Source organism: Drosophila obscura, unplaced genomic scaffold, assembly GCF_018151105.1.
Source record: "Drosophila obscura isolate BZ-5 IFL unplaced genomic scaffold, ASM1815110v1 contig_208, whole genome shotgun sequence".
NCBI lineage: Eukaryota > Metazoa > Arthropoda > Insecta > Diptera > Drosophilidae > Drosophila > Drosophila obscura.
Window position 1 is genome coordinate 870,975 of NW_024542799.1, and position 19,952 is coordinate 890,926.

The following is a 19,952-nucleotide window of genomic DNA, read 5'->3' on the forward strand; positions in this document are numbered from 1 at the left end:
CAAGTGGATCGAAATGGCAGCACAGTCATTAAGGAAATGTTCATTTATGAGTTTTGCCAGAGATGGCAAAATACAAAAGGAATTTCCTTCCATCCCCTCATATGTACGTAGGTCCTGTTTCTGTAACCCAAAAAATGGTCGATAACAACAGCTTCAGACGGGAAAATCAAGAAGGAAAAATCAGTCAACGTTGAACCCTTAGACTATGGGAAACACCCACTCATCAAGATTCAATAATTACTTTAAGGAAACAAAAGTCTAACGAACAAAACGAGAGATTAAGTTAAATACGAGCAGTATACAGTATACCCTTGCATAACGAATGCTTTATGCTATAACAGTAACAATGAGTGGGCGGGTCGAAGGTCAGACTTATACTTCCTTTAACGCTCTCGTGTCCGTACATCAAGGCATATGCGTGTTATCTCTGCGGTCAGGCAAAGGCCCCTTTGCCCCTCTAACCTTCCGATTCGTGCCGATGCGTGCCCCAAGCTTTGCGTTATTCATTTTGCACGCCTGGCGTTAAGCTTGATATTTATGCAACTATTTAATAATACAAAAAAAGAAACGTGCAGAGAGACAAGAGAGCGAGAAAAAAGAAGGCAAACGGCAAATAATTTACAGCCCCAAAGACAGGCCAGGCATTAACCGATAGTAGATAAGATAACGAAAGCTCAGCAGAAAAGCCAGCCAGCCAACCAGCCAGCCAGCCGCAAAACGAAAGTCAAAGCACACTACATTTTGCCGCAAACCAAGTGCGCTTCCCCCGAACATCAAGGCAAGTGACGACGACCTCAAGAGAGCTCAAGTGGGAAAGAGTGTGGATGGGAGGGAGAGAGAGATGTACACTGTACACCCATTGTTGTACAGGGTACGAAATATCCTAAGGAATGGTTGAGAGGTTCAAAGGTTCAGAGGTGGGCAGCACAGAGGCTACAAATGAATGGCCCTCGACGGACGCCATGTGCAACATGAGTCCGACGACCAGCCACAACAGCAGCTGCAGCAGCAGCAGCAACAGCAACGATACCTTCGAGGCATCTATCCTGCATGCACAGGGGGGTCAGGGGATCCTTCAGCGACGGACAACGGCCATCTTTTCTAATGAGCGCCAAAGCACCAGGCAACAGCCCTAGAGAGACCAGAGCTAGGAACCAAATGGCTTTGCTTTGCTTGATTGCTACAGTCCTGTCTGGCTATGGGAAAAGGTACACAAAAAAAAACGAATTAAAGGGGTTCTCTCGGCAAAAGATAGAATAACATCTAAACCAAAGTCAGTACTTTGGTCTAGAATTGGAATTCCCTTTGAGCAAATGAATTAGTCGTTGTCCCCCTGTTTTCACTTTGAGTAATCTGTATATCTGATTTTTAACATTTTTACGACACAAAAAGATTCAAAGGTAATTTTAAGCCCCTCTACATATTCAATTTATTAATTTTCAAATACTATAAAATATTATTTTTCAACTTTTTTTCATGTACTCAAACGAAATGAGATTTCCATTTCACTTAATAAAGAAATCACGCTTATTAACAACAGGACACACACTATATGTTAATTCAATTGAGATTTAAACATATCCTGTCATAAATTCATGCTGTTGAAAATGTACATGTTAATTAATAATGAGCATAATAATATTTGATTAAGCAATTTACGTTTTGTGCAGATTTTATTTACTCAATTCAAGTGCAAATTCTGCAAATAAACAATTCAAACACAAGTACGTACATGCATTGTACATTTTTATGTTTGCCTTGAAATTCGCCTATCAATATTTAGTTCCAATTAAAAACATTTCCCTCTTCCGCACTTCGCGTTTCGCTGTTCATTAGACGCCCTGTTCTGCCCTGCCCTGTGCTGCCCTCATAGTTGATGGCCATCGAAGCGTCTCGCAATTCTAGTTCTACTTAATTAGCACCCACTGTAGGGGCAGCAGCAGCAGCAGCAAAGGTGTGGTGTGGGAGCAAGGGAAGTGCATCCTCATGAAGAGGGTGTTGGAACGTCCTCCACTTGTGGCGCGGGGCTTACGAGTGTCGGTGCCGCCGCTCTCATGTGTGTTCGAGGGCAGCGAATTATGTGCTTGCCACCGGAGTGCAAGTGCATTAGCACCCGTCACGAGAAGGGGGGTGTGTGGTGTTCCAGGGGTGGCCGTGGCTGAGGGATGCGGATGCGGATAAGATTTTGAGGCTGAAAGCAGAGCATAGCAGTCGGCGAGTGGAAGCATTGCAGGATGTTTGCCTTAACCGTTGCCCAAGTGGTTCCATGGCGAGGCCATCCATGGCATCTCTGGCACTGACTAGGCCTCACAGCCAGGGCCCTGCCTGGCCAAAAACTATGCCAAAAACACACACAAACCCACATCTCTACAGCTGCGGCCATAATAATAATAAGCAAGAGTTTCTACTTCAAAGTAATTCTGGTAGCTGGGGAAATGGGAAAAGGTGTAGAGGAAAGCGGTTACACTTGTCTTAAAGATGGGGATGAGGATATTCGACTGTATCTTTGCCATATGTCACATACATTACTGCAAATAAAACTATCTTTGGCCGTATTATCATACTTTTTGTTCAACGTTAAAGTCCAAGCCCTAGTCCAAAATGAAACCAAGGAACGGTTATACCATGAAAATTGTAGCTTTTCTTTGCTGTACCTTTCTTTTCTTTAGCTTTACAATGGGTAAAACCCATTAGCACTGCTATTATCTTGACTGCAGCTGTATAAGCACAAGTTGAGGGCACTGCAAATTATAGTTACTGCCGCTTCTGCTCCTCCTTCACCTCCTTTGGACTGTGTTGTTGTTGCCACAGTTGCTGTTGCTTCTGATTCTGCTTTTGCTGCTTTTCCCTCTGTTGCTGCTTGTATGTTGGCCCCGAAAATGAAAATCAAATAAAGTGATTGCACGTGAGAGCCAAGTCTCTCTGGAAAAGGCCCAGTGAAAATTTTGTGTATTAAAATTTGTACTGCAATGCCCAGTGAAAACAATCTAGCTAGTAGCTACACAATCTATCACAAAACTAAACTTTAAAATTATCATTTCAATTTACATGTAGATCATATGTATAAATACACACTACATACTCGGATATTTATCTTTTTAAAGGTAGGCGATCCAAAATTTAGTATCCGCCCGGTCGACCCAGCACACGGTTCTCGCTTGAAGAAGATCTTCCTTTTCCCTTTTGCCACCCAACAAGGAAATCGCGTACAGGCGCACTGGACAGGCTCGGCTGCTCCCCGAACGGAGGCGAGAGTGGGAAAATACGAATTGGGTTTCCAACTTTGTTGCTGTTTCCGCATTGTTGACTCTGGGGCTCTGGCCGGTCCGACGCCCCGTTTTGGGCTCTGGTAGGGTGGAGTAATAGAAGGCCCATGCAAATTAAATTTCAGTGCTGATTTGTCTGCATTGCCTGCTGCGTTGCGTCGCGTCGCTCTGCCTCGAACCACTCCTTCAAACGGGGTCACAGGTGTACGAGTATTTTGTGCCAGTTAAAGTTCGTTTTTGTTGGCTGTTTCTGGGCCATTTTTTGGGACTCCTCCCTGCCCCAGTCCCTGCCAAACAGGGTCTCCAAGGAGACGAAGCCAAATGGACATGGCTCATGTCCTGGGACCGTTCTGGCAATGCGACTAACGATAAGCGACAGAGGAATGCTAACGAGCCAAAAAAAACAAGCAAAAAATAATGAGAGAACTTCACATGATGTTTCGAATAGTTTTTGGCAACCGACAGCTTCTGGCAGCATAAAGAGATTCTCTGGGTTATTTAAGGAACTTTCTGGACACCAAATTTCGTTTGATAAAACATTCAAAACTCAAGTTCTGTTTTCAAATGAAAAAAAAAACGATAAAAATACTTTCTGTCAAACAAATAATTGTTCGCATTAAAACCCGCGTTCTCTCTCTTTCTCTCTCTAATAATAAATGCACCAATGCAAATTGTTCAACACAATTTCCATTTACACCCCACGCTCTAGAGCAGAGTTTTTTAATCGTATTCCGAAAACTGGAAGCCCTTTCAACACACGCCAGCCAGGAAACTCGTTTGAGTGTACTTTTCCAACTGTAACTGACTGCTGGGCGCCAAAAGATAATTTGCAACCGAATATGCATAAGCATAAGTGAGTAAACATTACCATCAGGGAACTGCTGCTGCTGGGACAAACTTCGTCTCCAACTTCATTCTACTGCCTCATCCATCCAGAGAGACAGTTGGATCCCACACGACCCCACACAGACACACACACAAAGTGTCCACAACTGATTATCATGGAGTGCTGCTGCTGTTGCTACTGCTTTCTACTGCTTGCTGATGCTGTATATCCCATTTTCCATTGCCACTGATGTGTTCATTCCGGTCCTCCTTCTGGCCCAGCCCCATGCCCCATGCCCCATGCTATCCTCCTGATTCGTTGACCAACTGGCGTGAGCAATTTAACAGAAGCTTTGGTCATCTCTCAAAATTTAGCACGTCGTCGACGTTGTGTCGTGTTCTCTGGCTGTTCCACCCTCTACTCAATCAAGTTCACACAGATGACACATGTAGAGAAACCCACCCACAAAAGGAACACGCCTCCTGTCAGCATGACGTGGCATGTCCTCTGCTCTGATCCTGCTGCTTTCATTTCCTCTCCTCCAATTTCATTTATTTCATTTTTGTTTAAGCTTCGCCTGCCATCATTTCAGTAATTTTTCTTCAACAGCTTAACGATGTACAGGATGTGACACTGAGGGAAAAAAAATCATAGGCATCTCGAGAAAGCCTCAAAAGGAGCCTCTGGTTTTGTGAAACTCAAAGAAATCGTCTAGATATCTAACCAGCCCAAAATTGCCAACTCCCAACAGTTGGTGCAGGCATTCAATCAAGAAATGTACTCTTATTCCCAAAGGTTGAATATTTCTCTGATATTTTCTTGGTTCTATAATGTTATTTTTTCTCAGTGCTGCTCTTTTTAACCCTTGCCACCTTCGAACTCTGACTATTCCGCCTCCTCTGCCTTCCCTTCTCATCACATGTATTTTCTTCTTCTGCCACTTCCCATTACTGCGTCATTTTTTGTTTAATTTTTTGTTGTTGTTATTGTTGTTGTTGTGTATTTACCGCAATGACGGGCTCTCGATGACCTTGCGGCACCACCTACAGTTCAATTGTTTGTGTATTGGTTTAATTATTTGTCATTCGCCCCCCTTTCGCACCCTCGCACCATCCATTAAGTGCACATTATACTTATACCCATCTCGCTTGCTCACTTACTCTCTGCCTGCTCTCTCCCACTCCCACTCACGCTCTGTTTGTGCTGCTTCTCCATATCTCTCCGTCTCCGTCTCTGCCACCGTCTCTGCCACGCTTTTTGGCTTGGCGGCGCCTATGGCCTGCTGCTCATTTATTTATATTTACGCCAGCGGCTTATTTTCATTTCGCTGACCCACTGCTGGATGTCCCTTGCCCACCCACACCGCCATGCTTCCTTTGCACTGCCCTTTATTTCGCCTCATCCCGTGATGCTTTCATCCCCTCACCTGCCTCTTCCTTCTCGCTGCCCCACCTTTGCCCATTTGGCACGTGTCTTTGTTGTTAAATTGCTCTTTATGTTGAGTTTGCTGTAATTATTTATACCCCTTGCAGAGGGTATTATCATTTGGAAAACATTTTGCAACGCAGAGAATAATGAACGAAAGATAGCCCCTGAATTTCTAAAGATATTCCAATGGTATATTAAAACCAGATCATATTTTATCACATCTCTGACGATTGTCCAAATATGCCACTAAACTCACTAAACTATTTAAATCGCATGACCACTATTTATCACCTTTAAGCCTGCCATTAAAACGGAACTATGCATCTGCCGAGGGTAGCAAAAGCTTCCATAATTTCTTGCTCATATTTTTGGTGCTGCTGCTGCTGCTGCTTTTGCTGTTTCTGGTGCGTGGTTGCATTTATTTATGTGAGCGCAAAGAGGAAAATTGTGTCGACACTACCCTCCCGCTGTTTTTCGCTTTTATTTTTTATTTTTTTGTGCCTTTGCAGGTGAAATATTTTTAATTAAAAAATCTTTTATTTGAGCGAGTGTCAAGTGTTTCGCATCCTCATCAGGGAGTGCCTCCTTCTCCTTCCTCCCTGTTCGCCCTTTTTCGCCTATCAGTGTTTTTATGTAAATGATTTTAGCATATGCACAAACAACAAATTGGTTTCACTTAGCACTTTTTTCAGTCTCTTATTGCTCGAGTGTTTGGATGTTTATTAACTATTTTAATCGATTAAAAATTGAATTGGTGGTTTTTGATGGGATTTTTAATTTGGAACGGATCGTGGGATAATATGTACATTTTTTGTATTAGTTTTTATTTACCTTAAGACTTGATTATGAAATTCATGTTGTGTAAATACTTCAAGCTTCATTCATATCATCTTACCTAAAATAAAAAGGATTAGTTTCAATATGTATGTTAATTAATGTACAATCAATATTTAAAAACAATAAATTACATACGAGTATACAATATACATAAATGTAGGTAATAATATTCAATTAACTCTCACACCATCGTGGTTCTTTAACTATTTAAAAATTTAAATGTTCATCAAACATGCCCAGAAAAAGTCAAAAGAATTTTCATTTCCATATCCATTTCCATTTCAAGGCATTATTCGGGGTTTTCGCGAGTCTTCCCCACACGTAATGACGGATTCTTGTCCCTTTCAGGATGGACACGTAGATCCCCCACACGCCTCTCGCACTCCAGTACATTACATCCTTCCCATTCGACGACAGGTGTCGCATTTTTAATAGTTGCCTTCGCCCTCCACACAGAGTACTTCTTACCTCTCCCGTATTGCTGATTTTTTTCTCTGTGATACCTATAAGCTTTAATGCAGTTTCCTTGTTGTCATTAAAAGTATTTATCTCGTTCATATCGACCATAAGATACCTACTATGTACATATGTGCATATGTACTTGGATTTGTGGTGACTATTTAACTATAGAAATATTTTAATAGATATATTTTTTACTAGATGAAATTGAACAGTATACATACATATGTATGCATGTACATATGTATGTATCTTTAATATTTTGCAGATTGGACACTCTGAAATATGGACTATATGTACATATGTATGTGATATCCCTGAGACCAAAGCACCTTCTTTTCTTCTATGGCCAGTCTGTACCCAAAAATTCTTTAAATTTATTTTCTACTTTTTTGTTTGTTGCGTTTTCTTCTTCTCTTTTATTTTGTACTGCTTGCGATTGCCTCTCTGAGGCTTTTGTTGTTGTTGCAGTTGCTGTTGCTGTTATTTTCGATGGCTACCATCCACCACGCCACCAAAAATGAAAACTCGTGGCTGCCCACGCCCCCGCTCGTCAGGTGGAATATCTATGCGTCCCAGATTTTTAACAAGGTTAAAATACACACAAGCACTGACACAAACACTAACACACACACACACACACACACATATGACCGAAACTTTTTCCATTTACCATTTCCAGCACCACCCTCCCAGTGCTGTTGCTGTGACTGTTACTGTACTGTACCGTACTCTCTCTTTATTTTTCCATTTCGGTCATTTGTAGAGCCCCCCTCCCAGCCCCTGCTGCTATCATGCTCCATGGGGCATTAGGGGGTTCCTATGGGGGCTTTTTCCATATAGCGAAACGGTGTCAAACGGATATGCATGTTGATTTAATTTGCACCTTCGTTTAAACGCTCTAGTGTCCCCCCCTAATCCTCTCCCTCTACCCTTACCGCAGCAACGTGCAAAAAGTAAATTATTTTTGCGCCCCTGCTCGTAAATTAGTCCTACGATAGGAGCTGCAGGTCCCTACGGTGGTGGGGGCACGGGGGGTGCTCCTCTGTTCTACTTCTCCATAGACCGCCATAACAAATACATACATATGTACATACATATACACATATATACATATATGTATAAGCGTTTGTGTATGGGTGGGTCTTTGTCCTGTGTGCAAAAATCAACGCTGGCTAATTGCGCGATTTTTATCACCCCCAATATATAAATGGGGTCGCCATCAGCTTTGGGTGTGGAAAGGTAAAATTGCCCACACAAAGACCAGCTTTAAATTTCGAACTTAACAGAAAGACAGAATATTGCTTGGTTATATGAGATATTTGCATTAGTTCAAAGTATTACACAACTTTATTAGCCCTCACAAAAGCTCCCTGCAGGGATTCCTCTTCGCATTCATCGCCCATCCATCCATCCATCCATCCATCCATCCACAATTACAGCGTGTCCATCCATTTGTTATCCACGTGATTAATTAAATTGCGGAGAGCACAGAACGTTTGAACGCGCCAGTGTGGCCGTATGAGTAATGTGGCCACTAAATGATATTTTCGTTTATTCGTGCGTGCCTTTGTTTGGGGGCAAGTTTGTGTGGCAAAGACCGGGCCCATAAATGTCATACAAAATGTGCGGCAGGAGGCGATGAGAAAGCTGATTTCGACAGTCAACGGCACGTGTCAGTGGGCCGCTATTTATTTATTTAGTGGCTTAATAATTGAGCACGTGATCTTATAAATGTTATGGCCAGTTTTGGTTCCAGCTTCCTCCTGGCACTCAGAGTACTGTTTCCACTGCTGCATCTTCTTCGGGTTACATTTTGGGGCACGTAATTGGCTTTTGAGAGAGTACTTCGAGCACACACACACACACATACACGCGGAGTCACATAACTCTGGGTAAACTTGTATTAAAGGGCATGGCTACGCACAGAAGAAGGGTTTAAGAGCGTCCCATATGGGCTTAAAACGGACACCGGAGCGAGAGACATACAGAGGCGACAACCCGTAGCGTGGGGCACGTATCAAGGGGCAGGAGAGGATGCGACCTAATTGGGAGAGGGATACAAGTTGGCGTCCGGTTATTATCAAAGACTGTGTGTGCCATGTGCTGGCTGTGCGACAATGCCTGCTCTTGCGGCTGACTGTACTTCCTGCGCCGGTTGATGATAATTGCCGGCAGCTTGTTTGTCTGCTGATGAGTGGCCGGGAAGGGAAGTATTGAAATAACGTACGGGAAAGTCAATAAGGATTTAATACAATTTCCTTCTATATTATATTTTCTTTAAAGATCTTCAATAAATTCAACATTTGTTATCGTTAATCCAAATGCAAATAATAGTCCTTAATTATACTTTAATTTATTGCATATTTTTCTACGTTTTTGCATATTTTGTGCCATAATTTTCTGTCAAATTGTCAATTGTTGTGTGAAAATTGCCACCGCCCTGCAATCTACCACAGCATTTTCAAGGCCATCATCATCTGTATGGGATAGGCGGCAGGGCAGGCCATCTCCTGCGAACCGAAAGTAATATTCAAAAAAAATAATATCGCTTTCGGGCTTGAATTTGATGGCTCGTTTTTCCATCGATTGTTGGCATTTCATTTCGGAAAAGTTCATTAAAACAGGCATAAATTTTCCGTTTGCTTTTCCCCCGAAAGTGGGGTACATTTTCACGGCCGCTTAAATAACATAATTCCACAAATATGTAAATTCTCTCTCTATATTTTCGGATGAAGTGTGTTCGCCATTTTGCATAATTTCAATCTCAAATTTACTTTGGAAACAGAGTCGCAGTAATCGTTAATCAATCACTCTATTCGAGTACCCTCTGTACCTTTGCTGTGCACACCCACGCACACACATTTTATCTATTCGAATTATCTGCACTTTCCTGCCATATCTCTCCCATATCTATTGATACTTATCTAATGCAATACGAACGCCTGGGCACACACACACACACACTCGGGAGGAGAATGAAGAGGAACAAAAAATCCCATTCGATTATCTTCTTGCTTTCTATTTTAACGAGCTCTCTCTTTATCATACCCTAAGAGTATGAGGAGTATCATGACTTTGGTGAGAGGTTCATAGTAGGTTTAATCTGAAAGATACCCCCGTGATGGCAGTACCACTCGTATTATAATAGCAGTGAAGTCTTGAAAACCCTTCCCATGAAATTCTGTAAACTTTAAGTGATCTTTCTGCTAAATCCCCATCAAATAAAGGGTATTAAAATCTCAAGTTATCTACTTGTCCTGCTAGTTTTTCCTACTTTGTATTTTGCGTGCTATCGAAAAAAAAAAAAGTGGAGCACAAAAAAGTTTTGCACCGCACAAAATGTGGCACACATGGAAGCACGTGGCGCCCAGGAATCGACGAAAGGAGCAGCATATGGATACCACTTTAGCGGGAGGTAGGTAGGTAGGAAGAGAAAAAGAGCGAGCAGTTGGTAGAGCAATAGCGGGACACCATGTGTGCTCATGTGTTCGTGTTGCTTTTTTATTTGCAAGTTTTTGCTGCTCTTTGCGAAGAAAAACCGTCTTGCAATTTTTCTTGCTTTTCTCCTTTGGCATTTCTTTTCGTTTTTTTTCAGGTTTCTTATTCGGTTTTTGTCAATATTTCTTTGGAATTCCTAAATTTACATTTGTGGATGATTCATAGGTGGGATGCACAGCAGGAATATGCGAATATTTACAGATTAAGAAAATATTTGTGCGTTTAAGATTTAGTCAAAGGAGAGAGAGAGAGAGAAACTCTCTGCTTCTAAATTCCCACAATTCCCCAGAAATTCTCTTTGAAATGTAGTACAATATTTTTGAACAATTTACAAGAATTTTTTGGTATATTTAATCATATATTTTAATCATATTTATATCATACTTATGTATATTTATTTTCAAAGTGTACAGATATTTTGTGGCTGTTGTGTGCGTAATGTATATTTTAAACACGTACTGCATTGGGAGGATCCCAATCCCAATACCCCATTTCCTGGCACACAATTTCAATCCCTCCCAGTTTCAGCCCTCCTGCTACTTCCTTCATTTCTTCTTTCACTTCCGGCGTGACGTACAATGCACTAAAATAACAGTAAATAACGAATTTGCAAAAGTGTGTGTGAAAGACACACACACACACACAAACACATTACACATAAATATCATCATACATGCATGACGCTGGCAGTTTCATGTTGTAGGCGCACACACACGCCAGACAGGCAGAGACTTTGGCCGAAATGTGGGTGTCAGTGGGTGTGCGAGAATGTGCCGATGGGTCTATAAAAGTTGCAAGGATGCACCAATAAAATGTCGCCACTATAACGGTTAAACAACAACAACAACAGCAGCAGCAGCCACACACAACAAAAATGGGGGAACTCTGAAGAAGACGAACAAAAAAAAGTTCCCCGAAGAGCGGTACGCCGACCGCAGAATTGACATCCGCTCCCTTGACATCCAAAAGGGGAGACGAAGGCAAAAGTCCAGCCTTATATGCGGCCGGGGACTTGATTGTTTTTATTGCCGCTTCTGTTCTGCCGCGGCGCCTTGGGCAGAAAAGAGGGTCGGGTTGGGTCGGGCTCGGCCTGTGGGTTCGTTACGTTGACAACCACCTTCCGCAGCACTGCGCTCCCTCTCTCTCAAGAGGCGCCCACAAAACACAATTGCGTGTGTGTGTCGGGCTATGTGTGTGTGTGTGTGTGTGCGGTTTGACCCACATTTGAAGGCGTGCCGTCGCCCACGATTGTCCTTAGCTGCCTTTAGCCCATGCCTCCAGGCTTTATATTGAAATTGCAAAAATATTTCTTTCCCTTCGTTGTCGTTTTTCAATATGTCACAAGGGTCGCGTCCCCTCAAATCCCCCACTTGCATATTTGTGGTGGAAATACCTTTTCTGTCATTGTGGGGCATTTCTGTTCTGTAAAACTATTCGGAATGCAGTTAAAGTACTTAAGTACCATATTTATAAAACCGTTTTATCAGTGGAACATTACAATTACTTTTAGGCGACGTGTTAGGTTTCTTAAAAAAATTTCAATTTAAATTAAATTAAATATTGAAAGAAAATGATCCTCAAAATCTATCTCTCAATGAGTCATTATTTAATATTTCCTAATATGTACCATGATCCCATTAGGCACGTGTACTGCCATTAAAACTATATATGAACAACCACAATCGTATCGTTTCTCCCTTTATTTTCTCTATTTGTTTTAGCATTCACTTGCCCACTTGGCTGGCATTTTTGTGCCATCGTGCAAAAGTCCACTCAACTTTCAACGTTTGACATTTTACACTTATCCCCACAGAACAATGTAAATTGTAAATTGTACACGAATCCAACCAATACATGTATGTTTCCCTGTTTCTGCGTGGGTATGGAATGTATAGCATACTTTTTTGGGCTCCAGCTACAGGGTTTAAGTGGCCTTAAGTGGATTAATTTAAATCATTTGTTTCTTGTTATTGTTGCTTGCTGCTGCGTCAAATTGTGCGATGCGTTTGCGGTTTTTCTTATGGGTCGGTCGTTTTTTGATAAATGGATTTTCCATGCGATGAATTTTCCCAAAGCCATTGGTGAAGAGGGAAAGGGGGGGATGGCAACGGCATCCATTAAGCCAATGTCTCTCACCGCTACTTTTGCTTGACATTTTTACACACGAATGAGTTTTTTGAATCAATCTTTTTTGTGTTGAATCGTAAAAAATATACGTACGTATTTTCATAATCCTTGAGATGCTTTCGCTGGATACGTGCAAGGAGAAGCAGCAGCAGCCGCAGCAAGAGGAGGAGGAGGAGGAGGAGGGCGTGGAAGGCTGGACCTACGAGACCTGTCAATTGACTGACTTTATTGATCATCCCTCGGAGATATCTCAGATAACGCAGTGAATGAGCTGTCAATTTAACGCATCGCCCACAAATCCCAACCATGAAACTTGAAGAAGCCAACGAATAACAATAACAAAGCGCTGGCTTAACTTAAATAGCCCGCCAGACAACCGGACAAGCAGACAGGCAGACAGTAGACAGGCGGCTGGCTCTGCATTAACACTTACGAGGTGGCTATCGGGCCTCACGTCAAGCAGCCAATATTGTTTGGCCCAAATCGATATTTTGTTGCGGCATCATAACCATGGCCCCACTAATCAGGCGAATATTATGGAAATTGTTGGATTTATGACGGGGGTCTTACTGTTTATTACATGAGTATTAATATTCTTCAACAAGTCTCAGACTTAAGTCTCATTTTTTATTTCAGTCTGTGAATAGCCGAGAGAATAAAGAAAATTTGTTCATCAAAATGCAGGAAAATGTAGGAAAAATGTCCATGGATGCTATTTTTTGTTGTTGTCTGCCATGCACACAAAAGGCAATGAAGAGAGTTTGAATGCTTTGATGGGAAATTCCCCATTACAAATCCAAAGCTCAACAAAGGATGAATATGCAAACGCATGGTTTTTGCATTTTTCACTTTGCTTCTGTCTTCTGTCTGTTTCGTCGCTTTCTCTGTGTGCGCCTGCTCTGTCTCCAAAGTGGATAAGCTTCAGAATGCTACACAGATGATCCGTTACAAATCTAAAGCTCAGCTGCCACGCTCGCGTTTTTTCTTCTCTTCCAATTAAGCTTCTGTTTTCGTTCTTCCTTATTTTCTTAGCTAGAGTTGAAAAGCCACGATAGAGTGAGTGGTGACTTTTAAGCTCTCAAATTAGATCACATAGGTTGCGATATTCAGTTGGTTAATGATATGCCCGCGCTTTATTCTCCATAGCCAATCCGATGTATCATTCTCTCCCACTACTCTTTAACTATTTCCTACACATATATATGTAACCTTGCTAACAAGGAAGAGGAGTATAAGCTTATGCCAGCCACAACTTTGTGTCATTTAATAGGATTTCTTGGAGTCACTGAAGTAGGAAAGGTAAAAGGTATTTGTAATACTATATTAATACCCCACAAACCAAAATAAGCATGCAGGGAACATGCATATGTACTTAGTAATTCCTTAAACAGGAAAACATTCCATCAAGTAAGCCTCAGTCAGCGCCTCATTTCTCGCTCATACTTTTCTGTTTTCTGTTTCGGTTTTGAAGCTCGGGTTATCTGCATAAATTTTTGGCAAAAGCAACGCCTGGCACGCTTCTAATTAGCAAAAACCAACAGAAAATTACTCTAAAGAACTCAAAAATGCTTATGAAATGTTAAAAATAAAGAAAGAAAAAGAAGGAAATGCAAAAGGGAAATCTCGCTTTTTGAATAAATCCTAAAAACGGGAGCCTCAGCAGCAGCCTTCACAATTAGCATAATTCGGCAGAGCAGGAAGTGAAGTACAGTGCTGGGGGCAGGGTGCAAAGGGCAAAGGAAAAATCTATGCAAATCCAAAAATTAAAGTCTTAAAGGACTTAAAGCCAAACGTACAACCTGCCGAACAAGAGAGGGGGGCGGAATGGCAGTGGCCAAAAAAGCAACAAATTGGTAACCGATTAGCCGGCCCCGAAAAACAGTTGGCCATTTTGCGGTGCGGCTACTAAATTGCAAAACGATTGCAACCAAAAACCCCGTCAATGGTTTTCCACTGGCCCCCAACGCCCCAAAAAAATGTCACAACAAAGCGGAAAACGGAAACGGCTGGAAGCTGCTGAGAGACAGAGAGAGATGGAGGTTCGGCCATGGTTTCCGGTTGAAGCGGCAGAGTACGAAATGAAAATACAATTTTCCCGAGAGCGGATTGAACGGACAAATTATGGCCATAACAGCGGAAAGTCCAGTTAAAGCAGAGACTATCGTGCAAAAGAGAACTCAATCCATTTTCCATTTCATTGATAAGAAAGTTTTTTAAACTGGAAACGAGCCACCTTGAGCACTACAGACATAGAGAGAGAGAGAGGGAGATACTAGAGGTATAATCAATAAGTGGCATGCCATAAACTATCGTAACCTGTCAGCGCAGATTGCGGGCCGTATATAAAAATGAAGAGAAACCAAGGAAATAAACACACAAAAAACCACTAAATAATACAAAAACACATTTCGCTGTGAATGAATGGATGAATGATTTCGGACACCCATGGAATACCCATAACTACCATATCTACATACATACATACATAAATAAGTAGTAAATCTTGAAAGACCAAAAGCCAATTGAAAAAGTTACTCCAGCTGCTTGTTATTGCTTTTTTTTTTTGTGGATACTTTTTCTCTTTGGGATATACTTTATTTTTCCGTTAGATGTGTCACATAATTGAGGATTCATGTATAATATTGTCTAGGAAATTCTAAGGACCCCATATACTGGGGAAGTAAAACCTTTCTGTAGGGAAATAGGGACTTTGCCAGGTAATGTAAGCGAAGATACACCCAGAATTTGCAGGTCAATAGGTATAGTATTACACAGTCTTCTGCGTAATCTTCCTTAATAATTATTTTCGACACCACAAAAATAAGTATGTAAGTGTCTTGCATGCCTCTTAAGTTTTTCCTTAATTCATTTATCACATTTCTGCTGTTTTGATAACCTATTTAAATTTTTTAAATACGAAATTTGATTGGAAGAATATAATAAACCATAGAGAGACCACGCACAGAGTACATCAAAGTTGTGGCAGGCCACAATTTGCTTCTCCTTCACTTCGTTTAAGGGTATTAAATGCTTCAGTACTCCCAAAAACATTAGCCTCTCCTTATTCGCCCATACAAAAAGTTCTTCTTCGTGATATTTTTCTCTGCTGCTAAATTGGAACTTTCATTGAGGCCAATTTGGTGGCTAAAGGACACAAGTTGTTATTGGCACTCGGATATGTTTGTGGATGGATTGGCATTCCATAAGGAAGGAAACTTTTATTTTACCCAAACGAAAATTAAAGTTGTTGAAGTTTTTGGTTTACCCTGTGGTTAAAGCTGAGACGAAATTCAGTGGCAGGACTAGGACTATAAATAAATATATTAATTAAATGTTCCTAAAGAAATTTGTTAACTGGAAAGATTTTAATGCCTTGTGCAAGAGGCAGCATAATTTATTGCTATGAAAATAGAAAATGTCTGTATTTGGATTGGGGGGAATGAGCAGCGGCAGCAAAGTGAGACCTTAAATGTTTAAATATGGGTTTCTAGAATCAAAATGGATCATCCCCTAATCCGATCCGATTCGAATGAACACATCATACGATTCGTAGACCAAATAATTGGCTTTCAAATGCCAAAAATAACAGAGACAGGATGGAGTTGCGAAACCAGAGATGAAGGTGGAATTTCAAAATACATGCCATGTGCGAGGGACATGTGGCGAAATGTGTCAAATGTGAAATTTGAATTTTTAGTGAGATGTGAAATTTTAATTGGGGGCTTAGAGTTCGCTGCAAATGTGTTTCTTCTCATATTTACTGCAAAAAAAGTTTTATAAACTTGCAAAAGATTATAAATTCGTAATAGAACAGTGCCTTATATTGGTGTTTCATTAAGTTTATTTGAATGTATATTTAGCATTAAGCTGTGATATTTATTGATTTGTTTATTGTTTATTAATGTTTATGATTATTCGCCAGCTCTTCGATTGCTTCCTATTTATTTTAAATATTTGTTTTTATGCTCCTTAATTTGTTGTGAATATAATGGATCATTTACCTCTGTTTTTGTATGTATAATTTGTTGTTCTTGGTGCTCCGTCGTGTTACGCTTAAATAATCTCTATCACAATATTGAAATTGATACGCTCAAAGTTTATTATTTTAATGTTGCATTGCAGTGCTAATATTTGTATTGCACTTTCTGCAGAAATCGAACAAAAAAGGGAAACAAAACGTAACAGGGAAAAGATCAGAATTGAATGGAATGTAAGGGGGGGAAGGAGGGCATCTATTATTCTGTTCGTGGGTTCATTTTCTTGTGTATTTGCCTCCTGCCCCATCGCTCACTTACATACTCTTACATCGGATTCGAATCGAATGGCATCGCATCGCATCGGAATCGCATGCCATCGAAATCGACGAATAATTTCCCGTTTACACACCCTCATCGAAGTAAATAAAACCAGTATGACAGTTACTGGGAATTCCAGCAGCTTATTGGAGGAATTCAAGTATTTAAGTGGTGTGCAACAACCAAATTAAGACAGCTAACACTTTACTTAAAGCTTAGTTTACCAACACTTTTTATTGTTCCTTTCAGCTTTATGTAAGAGACAATGGAGAGATTTGGAACTCGTTTAATTTGTAACTTCAGCTAACGAGAAGCACTGGTGTATAAAGTGAGTTCCTTCTGGGAAGCGAGCACTAAAAGTTTTAGATATCCCATCACCTCCCACTTGATTTTGTATGCACTTTGAGGGTGAAATTTTATTCCAGGAAATCAGCTTGTGAAAACTGTTAGGCTTGAAACGAATGTCCATAGATTGGTTTGGGAAGCACGAAAAATAAGCAACACTTTTAGAGCTGAACGCTTTTCATGAAACCAGTGAACAAGGGCACCGATTCGATAATTATTTGAATATTCATATCTTATGTGTAGCTGCACATTATTTGCCCCACAACGGGTACATCAGTACCCTTAAAGGCTTAGGCGAATGTCATACGGGCGTGACTAGCAATCATGCATACAATCTATCTATCTATCGCCTTTTTTTATACCGTTGCTTATCTTACGCCGGCCATACGATGCGACACATCACGTGAAGAGGTAAATAAAGGAAAAAGGGAGAGGGGCAGAGAGGCAGAGAGGTAGAGATGGGAACGAAATTACAATTTCCGTTTACTTTGTCGCACACTTTCTGTCAATGCTTTTGGGGGCCACACACTTTTCGATCAAACTGTTTTTTGCCGCCTTATCGTCGCATTGATTTCGACCAGTTCTTGTTCGAGTATTCCGTATTGCTGTATTCTTATCTCCTTTGTTCTGGAATCATTTTCATTTACATTTTGATTTCGCATTTGCAATGCCGTTCCGTGTGACACAAACAACGGTTAACGTGCGGGCGGCACACTGCACACGGCGTATAGCGGCGGCAGCACGCGGCAACGTAGCGTATACGTAATAAACTGCTGGAGCCCGTATCGAGTATCCGCGTGTCCGCGTGCGAAGCTAACTGCTGTGGCGAGTGTTGCCGCTGCAGCCACAGAACTGCGACTGAGAGACGGCGGAAGAAAACCAAACCGAGGAACCGTTTGAAATATGGCCAAGCGCCAAAGCTTGGCCAAAATGCCGCATCGTCGTCGTTCTCCCCTTCGTGGCAGGGCACGAAGTACTCCACTCCCCTTTCGTCTCGCTGCCAATAGGCGCAGCAGACATGGTGGCAGGGAATGGGGGGTGGGGAGGAGGAGGAGCAGTCTGGCCATGAATGAGTAAGTGCCGTTTGATAAGTGGGTGGTGGGTGTTGGGTGAGAGCACATCCAGATACAGAGAGTAATAGAGAGAGAGAGAGAGAGAGTGCGTGCGTGCAAAAAAGGAAGAGAGAGAGAGAGCCACGAACTGAAAGCCTAATAATGAGACAGTGGATGCCAGAATATTGGACACATCCGTTGGTCAGTGCATTTCTTGCGGAAAAGGTCGTTGGATATCAAAACAAGAATCAATTAAATTTTAAAACTTAATTTAGTAGCTATTGATGTCTTATTCTACCACTCTGGCAAGACCTCACCCTGCATAAATGTACCCTGTAGTGGCCCCCACACAAACCGGCAGAGAGCTTCGAACTGTTGTTATGCTCTCTCACAGTCACTTGCTCTCTTTAGCGGTGTTCTCTCGCTCGCTCTCTTTCTTTGACGGCGCGACAAACAGCTGCTCGATGTTTATTTGTTTGTTTTCGCCCGCCGCCTAATCCCCGTCCAAAGTTCCTACGGGTTCCTGGGGCTTCCCGGATCTTGCTTCCGCATCTTGACTGCTGCTGCCGCAGTTTTCACCTAACTTTTGCCTTCTCCCATTGAAGTAGAGCCCCGTCGAGAGCTGGAGCTGGTGCCGTCGCCTCCTTTATGACAACCGACGCCACATCAACTTTTATGGCCATCAAATTGTTTCCGAAACGTTGCGCCATTGAAGGCAATGTCTCACCCAGGGGAGTGAGGGGAACTGTCGGTTTAGTGGGTTCTTCCTTCCCCGTTTGCCCCCATGGCACTTTTATCTTCTCTATCTTGGCCCGGTTTATCAATTGCCGCCCCTCATTCTGGAGAGTTTGCTCAAAGATTTGCTCCATTTCACTTGCCCTGCCCGGCCCGCCCATACATATATTTGTTAGCCGTCCATTTGCCATTTCTTTCATCATTGTTTATACAGAGTACCCTGTATGGGCGGGTATGGGGATTTATAAATGTTGAGTAGATATTTACGTAGTAGAATTTCTTTAGCAATTCAATGACTCTGGGTAATTACATTTACAATATGTATACAATGAATATAAATAAGTAAAATAATATGAAAGTATCTTCAAATAAATAGTTACAAAAGACGTTAATAACTTACACCTAGTTTTGGTATAAAAATTATACTACAAATTACTGGTATAAAAATTAAAAATATGCCTAAACTTCGTTGTAAAGTATATATCTTATTTTTAGTATAAACTCTGATACCATGAATAATTTTGTATTTAATTGGTTTTAATTAGAGTTAAATTCAACAATTAAAGCGTATGATAGAACAATAACAATCCTGGTATGGAAGGGAGACACTGAAGCTCTGTCAACCCTTTTGGGATAGAAACCGCGCCTCGCCCATTAGGGAAAAGACCTTTGTTACATAACTCCTCTCCTCTTCCTCTATATGCTATTCCCCTTCCCCCCGGCACAGGTGAAATATTTCGCATAGCGGAAGCAAGAAGAATACGAGGTGAGTCGAATGACGGAATCCGCGTCAGTACAAAGTTCAACTTGAACTTCAGCCTGGCCTGGCATTTGTTTTGTGCCTTTTCTTTCCCTTGTTCTTCTTGTTCTTGATGCTGCCTTTGGCTGCCTTGTGCATCGCGTCTCGCTTGCATTGTTAACATTTCTCTCTCTCCACCTCTCTGTCTCTCTCCCTCACTGTACGGTTATTTATTTGCCTTTTGATACCCTGGTACTTTCTGAATCCAAGGGTATATCAGAGTTGTGAAGATGTATGTGACAGGTGGAATGATATGTTTCGGTTCGTTCTCAGAACAGGTGT

At 41.5% G+C, this 19,952-nt stretch overlaps 1 protein-coding gene across 1 annotated transcript in view; it reads right to left on the reverse strand.

The window, feature by feature from the left end:
* Positions 1-19,952, reverse strand: part of LOC111070863 (protein phosphatase 1 regulatory subunit 16A) — a 42,794-nt gene that overhangs the window by 7,738 nt on the left and 15,104 nt on the right. The gene's annotated exons all lie outside the window — the stretch shown is intronic.